Source organism: Bombina bombina, chromosome 2 (assembly GCF_027579735.1).
Source record: "Bombina bombina isolate aBomBom1 chromosome 2, aBomBom1.pri, whole genome shotgun sequence".
Taxonomy (NCBI): Eukaryota; Metazoa; Chordata; class Amphibia; order Anura; family Bombinatoridae; genus Bombina; species Bombina bombina.
This window is the reverse complement of record NC_069500.1, coordinates 601,084,556-601,098,331: the sequence shown is the minus strand read 5'-3', so window position 1 is coordinate 601,098,331 and position 13,776 is coordinate 601,084,556. Positions and strand designations below refer to the sequence as shown.

Below are 13,776 nucleotides of genomic sequence, written 5' to 3'. Positions count from 1 at the left end.
GTTCTCGGTGCACTTCTATCTGTAATCAGAGAGCAGGGTATTGCAGTGTTTCCTTATTTGGACGATATCTTGGTACTAGCTCAGTTTTTTCATTTAGCAGAATCTCACACGCAACAACTAGTGTCGTTTCTTCAAAGGCATGGTTTGAGGATCAATTTACAAAAGAGTTTCTTGGTTCCTCAAACAAGGGTCACCTTTTTAGGTTTCCAGATAGATTGTGTCCATGACTCTGTCTTTAACAGACAAGAGGCGAATGAAATTGGTTTTAGCTTGTCTAAACCTTCAGTCTCAATCATTTCCTTCAGTGGCTATGTGCATGGAAGTTTTAGGTCTTATTACTGCAGCATCGGACACAATCCCCTTTGCTCGTTTTCATATAAGACTTCTGCAGCTTTGCATGCTGAATCAATGGTGCAGGGATTATACTCGGATATCACAACTGATATATTCTTAAATCCCAACATTCAACTCTCTCTGTCTTGGTAGTTGGACCATCACCATATTGTTCAAGAGGCCTCTTTTGTTTGTCCTTCCTGGACTGTGATCTCAATGGATGCAAGTCTTACAGGTTAGGGAGCTGTCTGGGGGTCTCTGACAGCACAAGGGGTTTGGAAACCTCAAGAGGCGAGGTTACCAATCAATATTTTAGAACTCTATGCTATCTTCAGAGCTCTTCAGGCTTGGCCTCTATTAAAGAGAGAACTTTTCATTCATTTTCAGACAGACAATATCACAACAGTGGCATATGTCGATCATCGGGGGGGTGACTCGCAGCTCTTTAGCAATAAAAGAAGTTTCTTGGATACTTTCTTGGGCGGAGTCCAACTCTTGTCTAATTTCTGTGATTCATATCCCAAGTGTAGGCAATTGGGAAGCGGATTTTCTCAGTTGTCAGACTTTGCATCCGGAGGAGTGGTCTCTCCATCCAGATGTTTAATCAGATTGTACTGATGTGGGGTCTTCCAGAAATAGATCTGATGGCCTCCCGTCTGAACAAGAAACTTCCCAGATACCTTTCCAGATCCAAGGATCCTCAGGCGAAGATGGTGGATGCTTTAGCAGGTCCTTGGTTTTACCAACCTGCTTACATATTTCCGCCTCTAGTTCTTCTTCCAAGGGTGATCTCCAAGATCATAATGGAACAATCTTATATGTTTCTGATAGCACCAGCATGGCCTCACAGGTTTTGGTATGCGGATCTTGTCCGGATGTCCAGTTGCCAACCTTGGCCGCTTCCTTTAAGGCCAGACCTTCTGTCTCAAGGACCATTTTTCCATCAGGATATCAAATCTCTAAATTTGAAGGTATGGAAATTGAACGCTTAGTGCTTAGTCATAGAGGCTTCTCTGACTCAGTGATTAACACTATGTTACAGTCTCGTAAGTCTGTTACGAGGAAGATTTATTATCGGGTTTGGAAAACCTATAATTCATGGTGTTCCTCTCATAAATTATCTTGGCATTCTTTTAGAATTCCTAGGATTTTACAGTTTCTTCAGGATGGTTTGGATAAGGGTTTGTCTGCAAATACTTTGAAGGGAGAAATCTCTGCTCTTTCTGTCCTATTTCATAGAAAGATTGCTAAACTTCCTGATATTCACTGTTTTGTTCAGGCTTTGGTTCGTATCAAACCTGTTATTAAGTCTATTTCTCCTTGGAGTCTCAATTTGGTTTTAATGATTTTGAAGGCTCCTCCTTTTGAGCCTATGCATTCTTTGGATATTAACCCTTTAATGATAGGGTTATAAAGTCCGATGTAGACAAATTGAAATCACAATTGAGATTTCAATTATGGGATCGGGTCTGGGGGGCGTCCCTATGACGCTAGGAACGCCCTCCAGACCGCAATGAAATCCTGCAAGCCTAGTAGGCTTCAGGACAGCCGTTTGCGACGACTTTGTATTCCGTCATAACGGCTTTAAAGCCTAGTGCCGTTGTGACGGAATACAATGTCCTAACCGCATTAAAAGGTTAAACTACTTTCTTGGTAAGTGTTATTTCTTTTGGCTATCTCTTCTGCTAGAAGAGTTTCTATGTTGTTGGCTCTCTCTTGAGAGTCTCCTTATCTGATTTTCTATCAAGATAAAGCTGTTTTGTGAATTCTAACAACATTAGTAGGGAAATTGTTTCTTCCTTGTGTCCTATTCCTAATAATTCTCTTAAAAGATCTCTACATTCTTTGACTGTGGTAAGAGCTTTGAAATACTATGTTGAGGCTACTAAGGATTTCAGAAAGACTTCTAGTTTTTTTATTTTCTCTGGTTCCAGGAAAGGTCAGAAAGCCTCTGCAATTTCTTTGGCGTCTTGGTTGAAACTTTTGATTCACAAAGCTTATTTGGAGGCGGGGAAGTCTCCGCCTCAGAGAAATACAGCTCATTCTGCTAGATCAGTTGGCAATTCTTGGGCTTTCAAGAATGAAGCTTCAGTTGATCAGATTTGCAAAGAAGCAACTTGGTCTTCTTTGCATACATTTACAAAATTTTACCATTTTGATAAATTTGCTTCTGCAGAAGCATTCTTTGGTAGAAAAGTTCTTCAGGCAGCTGTATCAGTTTGATTCTTTTGCCTATAATTTGAGTTTTTATTATTATTTGTATTTAATTTTTCAACGGAAATAGCTGTTTTTATTTTATCCCTCCCTCTCTAATGACTCAGTGGATTTCCACATCTTGGGTATTATATCACATACGTCACTAGCTCATGGACTCTTGCCACTTACATGAAAGAAAACATTTATGTAAGAACTTGCCTGATAAATTTGTTTCTTTCGTGGTGGCAAGAGTCAGAGACCCAACCTATTTTTAGTGGTTATTTTTTTTTGTGTAAAAGCACATTATTTTTTCCAGTTCCTTCTTTTTGTATGCTTTTTTTACTCATTTTTACACCTCACTACTTGGCTATACATTAAACTAAGGTATGAGTGTGGTAGGAGTTGTATTTATAGGCATTTTGAAGTTTGGGAAACTTTACCCCCTCCTGGTAGGAATGTATATCCCATACGTCACTAGCTCATGTACTCTTGCCACTATGAAAGAAATAAATTTATGGTTTAATTTTAGGTAAGTTCTTACATAAATTATGTTGTTCTGGTGTGAAGAGCGTGGATTTCCCTGGCATAAAGTTAAGGTTGCCAGGATCCTATCTTTCTGCCAGTACCCTGAGGGGACAAATTTCGGCCCTGTCTGTTTTACTGCACAAGAGGCTCTCAGAGCTTCCAGATGTAGTGTCTTTTGTTAATGCTTTGATCAGGCCCGTGTTCAGATCTAAGGCTCTTACCTGGAGTCTGAATCTTGTTCTTAAGGTTTTGCAGCGGGCTCCGTTTGAGCCTATGCATGAAATTGACATTAAGTTGTTATCCTGGAAGGTTGTTTTTCTAATGGCTTCTGAGATTGCCGCCTTGCAATGTAAGCCTCCTTATCTTCTGATAAGGCTGTCCTACGCACTAAGTTAGGGTTTCTCCCTGAGGTCGTGCCAGACCGCAACATCAATCAAGAGATTGTGGTGCCTTCTTTGTGTCCAAATCCTTCCTTCTTCTTTGAAGGAATGTTTGCTTCATAATTTGGTTGTGGTTCGAGCCTTGAAGTTCTATCTTAAGGCTACTAAAGATTTTAGACAAACTCCTTCCTTGTTTGTTGCCTATTCTGGGAAGTGTAAGGGGCAGAGGGTCTCTGCGACTTCCTTGTCTTTTTGGTGTTATCCGCTTAGCTTATGAGACAGCGGGGCATATGCCTCCTCAGAGAATTACGGCTCATTCTACTAGAGCAGTGGCTTCCCTCTTGGGCCTTTAAGAAGAGGCCTCTATGGATCAAATTTGTAAGGCGGCTACCTGGTCCTCCTTACAGACTTTTTTTCTAAATTTTACAAGTATGATGTTTTTGCTTCTGCTGAAGCAGCCTTAGGGCCCACCTCTCTTTTTGTCCCTCCCGTTTTCATTCAATGTCCTCTAGAGCTTGGGTATAAGTTTCCCAACAGTAAGGAATGAAGCCGTGGACTCTCCTTATATTAAGAAGGAAAACATAAATTATGCTTACCAGATAATTTAATTTCCTTCTGTATAAGGAGAGTCCATGGCCCCCTCCCGTGTTCTCCGATGAGCGGCCCATTAAATTATCTTTTTCTTCTGGCACCTTTTATACCCTGATATTTCTCCTACTGTTCCTTGTTCCCTCTGCAGAATGACTGGGGGATAGGGGAAGTGGGAGAGGTATTTAAGCCTTTGTCTGGGGTGTCTTTGCCTCCTCCTTGTGGCCAGATTCAGTATTTCCCAACAGTAAGGAATGAAGCCGTGGACTCTCCTTATACAGAAGGAAATTATCTGCTAAGCATAATTTATGTTTCCATCCAAAGGGGAGGAGAGTCCACGGCTTCATTCATTACTTATGGGAAATAAGAACCTGGCCACCAGGAGGAGACAGACACCCCAGCCAAAGACTTAAATACCTCCCCCACTCCCCTCATCCCCCAGTCATTCTTTGCCTTTCATCACAGGAGGATGGCAGAGACGTGCCGAAGATTCGGAGTAGTCTCTTATGGAGGGTAGTACTCTTCGGAAATGGGACTGGAGTTTTAAGTAGTCCTGTCAGCCTCTCAGTGAGAGCCTGGATGAAAGTTTGTCTGGAGATGCAGGGAGAGTCTTTCTGCGAAACCCTCCCGTCTCATATTAACAGCTCCACAAGCAATCAGCGTTGACGAGTTTCGCTGCCAGCTTTCTGCACTCAAGTCCATGTCAGGTGCTATACTTCTACCTGTCACACTTGAAGGGCCGTGTTCCTGTTCCACGGCATTGATTCGGGTAAGATTGTTTCATTTTTTTATACATAATAACACAGAAGACAGGGTCACAGTGTGGCGCCTTTTATCTTATGGAATCAAGGGTTAATATTCCTAGTGAGGGGATTATTGAATGGGGGGGTTTATACTTAATATTGTTTATTGTGTTATTGCTGCATTATGTGCGAGATGTGGCTCTGGCAATGGCGGAACTTCAGGTTGACTTCCAGGAGTAATTACGCTGCCGATTTTGGTGCGTTTTTTTTTGGGGGCGGACCTGCGAGGCATCCCAGGTGACCGGGTGGGAGTTTTCACTTCTTCTGTTGGTCAGCGGCATAGGAGACAAAGCGGTTTCTGTAGTCCGGGTCATAGGAGTTGGTGAGTGCCCCGGCCATTGGAGGTAATAAAGGTGCCTGTTTTTTAAGCTAGTCTAGTCCATAATAAAAGCGCAAGCTATGGAGGACTCTGAAGCGTTAGAGGGTACTCCCTCTATAACAAAGTTTCATTTATGTTTTTATTGTTAGGAGGTTCTTGTAGATGAGCCTGCTCAACTATGTTTCACACGCCTTGATAAGGTTGCAACATCTAAAACTAAAGGGATGTCTAGTACTACTGAGCCGTCCACCTCTGAGGGCTCCCTGTCCCATGAGGTGTGTTCCCTGCTTTCATCTCCGAATGCACATGCAGCGCCCAGGGTCTAACCATTACTCCTTCGGGAGAGATTCGTTGGCTGTCAGATTTTGTGGATTAAAACGGCGGTATCGAAAGTGATCCATGCCTTACCACGTTCTGCTAAGCACAAGCGTAGGGCGTATCATGGCGGCCCGGCCCAGGGGTTGTCTACGCCTATGGAAATATCAGAGGCGTTATACGATGACGAGGCATACTCCGACTCTTCGGAGGAGGCTCCTTCTGGGTCGGAGACCGTGTCTTCTCATCCTCCGGCTGCGGAGGAGCCTGACTTTAGGTTTAGGATGGAGAATTTGCACTTTTTGCTGAAGCAAGTGCTTGCTACTCTGGAGGTCCCGGAACCGAAGCTTCTGGAGCAACCTTAGATTCCTAAGCTTGATAAGGTGGTGCCTCAGACCTTCCCGGTTCCTGTTAGGATGGCTAATATTATTAAGACTGAATGGAAGCAATTAGGTTCTTACTTTTCCCCTTCTTCCTTTAAGGAACTGTTCCCCGTTCCGGACTCTCAGCTTGAGCTGTGGGGGACTGTCCCTAAGGTTGGTGCCATCTCTACGTTCACGAAGCGGACACCTCATCCACTAGAGGATAGTTTGTCGTTTATAGAGCCCATGGATAAAAAGTTAAAAAACATGTTAAGGATTGGATTCGATCATATCCACGGTTACGGGAGGCAAGGGAGCTTTCCTACCGCAGGATAAGAAGGCTAAGCCTAACTGATCTATTTTTCGTCCCTTTCGTGCGGACAAGGCCCAGTGCCAGTAGCCTGCCGCAAAAGCGGATCAGTCCAAGGGACCTTAGAAGCCTGCTCAGTCTTGGAGCAAGTCCAAGCAGAACAAAAAGCCCGCCAAGACAAAATCAGCATGAAGGGGCGGCCCCCGACTGGTCCCCGGACCATATAGGGGTTATATTGTCTCTCTTCTCCGAAGCCTGGTTGCAGGACATTCAGGACCCTTGGGTTCTGGAGATTGTCGCCCAGGGTTACAGGATAGGATTCAGGTCCCATCCGCCCAGGGGCAGATTCCTCCGGTCAAACCGGTCTTCAAGACCGGAAAAGAGAGTGGCCTTTCTAGAATGTGTGAGGCATCTCTCCTCTCTAAGTGTTATCGTACCAGTACCCCAAGCAGAAAGGGGTCTAGGGTACAATTCAAATCCTTTTGTGGTTCCAAAGAAGGAGGAGGGCACGTTCCGCCCGATTCTGGACCTAAAGTGTTTAAACAAGTTTCTGGCTGTTCCATCGTTCAAAATGGAAACAACTTGAAGGATGCTTACCTTCATGTTCCAATTCACAGAGACTACTTCAAATTCCTAAGATTTGCGTTTCTGGACCAACACTTCCAGTTTGTGTCCATTTGCTTCGGCCTGGCGACAGCCCCGAAAATCTTCACAATTTTTCTGGGGGTGCTTCTTGCAGTGGCCAGATCCAGGGGCATTGCTGTGGCACTCTATTTGGACGACATCCTAGTCCAGGCGCCGTCGTTCAGCCTCACAGAGGTTCATTCGAGGGCTCTTCTTTTATTGCTCCAATCTCACGGTTGCAAGATCAACTCAGGAAAGAGTTCCCTGCAACTGGGTGGAGTTTCTGGGCACGATAATACTCTATGTCCATGAAAATATTTCTCACAGATCAACGACGCAGGAATATTGCGTCCACCTGTCTTGCCCTTCAGTCTTACTCAAACCCTTCGGTGGCACAGTGTATGGAGATGATCAGGCTCATGGTTTCCAGCATAGACGTCATCCCTTTCGCCAGGTTCCATCTCAGACCTCTTCAATTGTGGAACGGCGATCATTCAGATCTATCACAGCGGATATCCATAGATGCTCTGACCAGGGACTCCCTATCCTGGTGGATCCGTCCGGAGCATCTGTCCCTGGGGACATCCTTCCTGAGACCGCCCTGGGAGATTGTGACCACGGACGCTAGTCTGGCAAGATGGGGAGCTGTTTGGGTGCCAGATTGGCACAAGGAAAATGGACCCAGGAGGAGTTTCTCCTTCCGATAAATATTATGGAACTTCAAGCAATCTACAATGCTCTGAGGACGTGGCCTCTTCTGGGGTCGTTCATCTTCATCAGACTCCAGGTGTGGACAACTGGGAAGCGGACTTTCTCAGCAGGCAATCCTTCCATCCGGGGGAATGGTCTCTTCACCCCGAAGTGTTTGCGAAGATTTGTCTCAGATGGGGAATGCAGGAGATAATTTCATGGCGTCCAGACTCAATTGCAAACTACCCCGATACGGGTCGAGGTCGAATTTCCAGGCAGAGCTGATAGATGCCTTAGTGGTGCCTTGGGGATTTAGCCTAGCTTACATTTTTCCACTGTTACCACTTCTACCTTGTGTAGTGGCACGCATCAAGCAGGAGCAAGCTTCGGCTATCCGGATTGCTCCTTCATGGCCGCGGAGGACGTGGTTTGCGGATCTAGTGGGGATGTCATCCTCTCCGCCATGGAGGTTACCCTGTCGCAGGGATCTGCTGGAACAGGGTCCCTTTCAACATCAAAAGCTTGTTTCTCTGAGGCCGACTGCGTGGAGATTGAACGCTTAGTCTTAGCCAAGAGAGGTTTTTCTGAAGGGGTGATTGACACACTAGTTCAGGCAAGAAAGCCAGTCACTCGTCACATCTACCATAAGGTGTTGATGACTTACTTGTCCTGGTGTAAGAAACACAGGTATCCTTGGCACAAGGTGAAGGTATCCAGAATCCTGTCTTTTCTCCAAGAAGGTTTGGAGAAGGGTCTTGCCGCCAGTTCCTTAAAGGGACAAATTTCGGCTTTATCAGTCTTGTTGCACAGGAGACTCGGTGAGTTTCCTGACATTCAATATTTTGTTCAGGCTCTGTCTAGAATCAGGCCTGTCTTTAGGCAGTCTGCTCCTCCATGAAGCTTAAACTTGGTCCTTAAGGTATTGCAGAGGGTTCCTTTTGAGTATGTGTGTGTGTGTGTGTGTGTATGTATGTATGTATGTATGTATGTATGTATTGAGTACTTGTAAAGCGCGGCTAATCACCCGTAAGGGTCTCAAGGCGCTGCTCATTTTATCGACCTCGGAAGGATGAAAGGCTGAGTGGACCTTGCCGGGGATCGAACCTGCAACCCTTGGGTTGCTACAGCGCTCAGCCACAGTGCCTTAGCATGCTGAGTTATCTGTCCGGCATATGTATGTGTGTATGTATGTATGTATATAAATATAAATAAATATATATATATATATATATAAATATATATATATATATATATATGTGTGTGTGTGTGTATGTATATATATATATATATATATATCTTTAGACATGTATATGTAATTATCTCAATGTTAAAGCCCTTTGCCTGCCTTTTCTTTTTCTAACACCTGAGACCTCATATCTTTGAGCCCTTATAACTTTTTTTTGTGCAATATTTTTTAAAAAAAAATTATTTTTATTAGATGTTGTTAATATACGTGTAACTGTACTTTCTAATGTATTTTTGATGTGTTTTGTGTTTCCACAGCTTTGAGGTTGTGCTCACCCGAATTGCGCTCAATCGAACCTTACCTCAGTTTTCCTAGCATAAATTAAAGATTATAATTGAAGGGAATACATGATGTATATATTGAGACATAAAGCCACATTCAACAAGTCTTATTGCCCCACACAGTTTCTACCCATTTGCAGGGCCGGATTTACATCTCAGGTGCCTGTAGGCACAAAAACCTGAAGCACCCCCCCCCCCCCCAAAAAAAAAAAAAAAAAAGTGGGAAAAAAATGAAAAAAATGAGGACTTTTTTTATTATTATTTAGGACAACTAAAAATAAATATTAGATGTAAAATTACATTTTCCCATTTATGGAGATACACAAATACACACACCAAATGCAATATTTGTTGTAATGGAAGCTACACCAAAAATCAATATTCACTTGACTCAAATGGCCATACAATTTCTATTATGTATAACAAAAACAAATCATTGATGTTAAACTTTTATTGCAAAATATTCTAAAGAAAACCCTATTTAAAGGGACATAAAATGTGACAGTTTGCTAGAGCATTTTAATTTTGCACTAGTGCTTGCACAGAAGTGTTTTAGCCTCTTGCAAAAGAGTTAAACACATAGTCAATGTCAGTTCTGAGACAGCAATACACATCTGTGCAGACCCAGATGGGCTCATAGGACATGTTTATTGACAAGCCATTAGTGTATTGCTTTTCTGGAGATGACTTTGACTATGTGCTTAACATTTTGTTGGAGTTAAACACAGTTTTGTGTAAACAATAGCAATAGCAATATTAAAACTAGCAGCATGCAAGCTCATAAACAACCTGTGCAGCCAGTGGAAGAAAATATAAAATGTAGGTATTTTTTCCACTACATGAAGAAAATCTTGTGAACGCTGATATTTTTGGTACAAATACACACAGATGTTACATTTATTTTGTTCTGAAATATAAATATAATATGATGTTGCTCTCAAAGGAAAACATGGAATGTTGTAGATTATATGTAATCCAGGGGTCAACAAATGTGTTTAAAATTAGAAATTAGAAAATCAATTTACCACAATACAAAAATACCACACTTACTTGATAAAAGAACAGATTAACAATTTTTTATGTGATGTGTGTGTGTATGTATGTGTGTGTGTATATATATATATATATATATATATATATATATATATATATATATATATATATATATATATATATATACAAATATGCCATGTGAGTGGTTTACACACATACATATACATACATACAAACAAATATGCCATGTGAGTGGTTTACACACATACACATTTTACAGCCTTACAGTCTACAAACTTTGTTGTCAAAGTGCCCTAAAGGCTGTAAAATTTGTAAATCACAATTGGCAGCTTGTAATAAAGAGCAGAGCAGCTAGTCCCACATAACCTCCTCACCTCCAAGGCCTTTATAGAACAAAAACATTCACCCTGAAGCAGAATTTAAACCCCTGGCTATAAAAATGCCCTACAGCACATAACAAGTGAATACACTGCAACCCTCTCTGGTAGCCAAGAGGTTAAAGTGCTCTGCTTGTTATGTTGTCATTCTAGGCAGCATTAGAAGCCTTGTACAGTCCTAACCTGTTGTTTTGAAGCTTTCATTCCTCAACAAAAATTGTCTGCTACACATCAGCATGGAGCTTGGCTGTGTGAGGCAACAGAAGTACATAAAATAAAAGTGAAACTAAACATGCCTGGCGAAAATGGGAGGGGTTTAGTTTTAATATTTGCTCCTCTCTCCTTCATGGCTCCCTCAACTGCTGTAACATATTCCCAATAAACACTCGACTCTGTAAGCACCTGGCAGCACAATTCTTACTAAAATGAATGTCCTCACAAAAAAAAATAAAAAAATTTTTGTTTATTACTGACAGGCAGGCGCCCCTCACTGCAAGGCGCCTGTAGGCACATGCCTACTGTGCCTAATGGGAAATCCGGCCCTGCCCATTTGTAGTAAATTAAAATTAGTCAAATTCCCATCTCTTTGCTTGTGGGATTTATAAAACTGAGGTTCACCATTCAGTAGATGTATTTAGATAAAATATGATTGGGTTAGAGGTTTGATTTATATTAGATACATGCACAAAATATTACATAGGTGCACTATTATTTCTAATATTCTGATAAAGGATATGGCTTTAAACAATGAGTTGGAAATAAGGGGGGGAAATTACAGTTTATAGTACAGATTCCATAAGTCCTTATAGAACATTTATTGTTGGATAATAAATTGGAGGCAAGGGGTTAATGTTTTGTGCTTTAATATTATAAAGCATTTTTTTCTCACCCATGTAAATTATTTGCTTTGACTGGGTATGCTAGCTGAAATTCTAATGTTATAGTTTTGTTGAGAGATATCATGGCCATTCAGAAATATGCAGAAACATTGAGTCTAAATAGTACTAAAAGATAGATCAGGAATATCCGTACCTCTCTTTTGGAAGTGTAAGAGTGAAAAGCTACAAAGTACGGTATCTTAAGGTAGATAAGAGGAGAGACAAGTAAGTACTCAATACTGTCCTGTGGCAGTTGGGAATTGTCTAGCAAGTTGATTTTTTATTTTTTATAAATGAAAAACACAAAACAAACATATGGGGTTCTTAACCTTTTAAAGCCGTTATGCCGTTCTATTCCATCATAATTACACTGGGCTTTAAAGCCGTTATGACGGAATAGAACGTCATAGCTAACGGCTGTCCTGAAGCCTTCTGTGCTTTCAGGATTTGATTGCGGTCTGGAGGGCGTTCCTAGGGTTGTAGGGACGCTCCCCAGACGCGATCCAATAATTGAAATGGTTTCAATTTGTCTACATCGGAACAGTTGTTCCGATGTAGGCACTTTAGCCCTGACACGAAAGGCTTAAATAGATGATGCTGAGCTTCAGTCAGAAAGCGTACATGAGCTCCAACATCTTACCCCAGGATACAGATTTCCCTTTACTTGGATAACACTCTTCTGATAGCATTATCTGAGTGGCAAGCAGTTGCTTGCAAAAGTGGTGTGCTTTAAACCCAATGCATTTCATTCTTATTTTCAGAACAGACCTAATTCAAGTACCGTATTTAGTTTGCAACACAACTCAATTCATACAGTTCACCAACAGTCTACTAATCCTGATCTCTGTCCATTTGAACATGGATATCTCTTAGTAGCTGTTCACAAGCCGAACGTCAAAATGCCGAATTCCAAGTGTCATCTGGAGTGGTGTAAAACACTGGACTCTGGAGCAGTGGAAACATGTTTTCTTGAGTGATGGTGCTATCTGGCAGTCTGATGGATAAATCTGGATCTGACAGATACCAGGAGAACTCTATAGTAGTGTATGGTGGAGGCAGTTTCAGTGAAGGGTCATCTTGATGCTACAGGATACAAAGACATTTTAGAAAATTGGGGGCTTCCGACTATGTGATAAGTTTGGGGAAGGCCCTTCACTGTTCCAGATCAACTGTGCCCTTGTGCACAAAGTGAGGTCCATGAAGACCTAGTTTGATGGGATTTGTGTGGTAGTACTCGAGACACACACTCCAAAATCTTGTGTAAAGCCTTCCCATAAGAGTGGTGGCTGATATAACTGCAAAGGAGGGGAGCAACTCCATATAAATGTTTATGCTTTTGTAATGGGATGTCCAGCAAGCTCATATAAGTGTGATGGTCAGTTCTGCTTATTAGGATTGTTCCAGATTTTCTACTTAATGACACAATATTGTATACCCTGGATATTGTTTATCTACAGACCTATGTAGGGTGCACCACCAATTGGAGAAAGCCAGAACATATATTTGTTGTAGCTCAAGCCAAAACACGAGATTGTGCAATGCCTAGTCAAGGCCTGCCAATCCAAATATGCTTCTGTTGTGGCAGGCCTTATTCCAGTAATGCGGTATCTACCTCTTTTGTGTGGCAGATGCTTTGCTTCCAGGCTTCTGTCAAGCATTTTTGTGGAAGGTTCTGCATATCTTTTTGTCTTGTAAATTGCATGCTTGTCAGTCTGAAGAACGAAGATTTAGGAACGCAGTCTCTCTAAATATTTCTGTAATTTTTTTTTTTGTCTTTTCCCACCCTTTTTATTTCGCTGTTTTGTCAGTTGTTCATTTGATGTATGTAGGCTGCAGTGCAAAGATAATTGAATATGTAAACCAAAATACAGACATTTCCAAATATTGGCCCTTATCCTTAGACCAGGGAGGAACATTTTAGAGGAGGAAGATAATAAAAATTAAAGGGAAATTCAAGCCATAACATTTCAAACCGTTATTGCTGTCATAAAGTACAGATTTAGAAGAATATGTATTTAAGTACTACAATTGTAACTAATGAAACCAAATAGTATGGTGTTACCCAAAGACCCTCATACCATATGTTTATCACTCCTGTTCTAAATTATATTCACCAGACTTCCTCCCCTTCTGACCATACTAGGGTTATTTGATCCTCACTAAGAATGAGAGACCGCCTCAAATGGTGTCATTTTAAATTAGGTTGTAGTTCTGTCAATTCCTGCATATGTGGTCTGGGTTTTTCATTTTGTGAGTATGTTTTAGAGATATGATCCATGATAACCTAGAATTATTCTGGTTTAAATTAAAAAAAAAAAATCTTTGTATTTGCAATTGTATAGTTTATATCCGCAATTTAAACGCCACAGTGCCAAAGATCTGCATACAAAATAAATGCTTTGATTGCATTACAAACTCTGTTTATATTGTTTTGCAGTACATGAATCTATGCCTTGAAAAGTACCTTAACTGTGTTTATTGTATCTACTTTGCTGTGGACAGTTAGGGCCATTGTATTGATTAAGCTATCCCTTT

General features: G+C 41.5%; 1 protein-coding gene across 1 annotated transcript in view; it reads left to right on the top strand.

The window, feature by feature from the left end:
- SMC5 (structural maintenance of chromosomes 5) overlaps positions 1–13,776 on the top strand; it is a 515,710-nt gene that overhangs the window by 210,362 nt on the left and 291,572 nt on the right. The window lies entirely within an intron of this gene.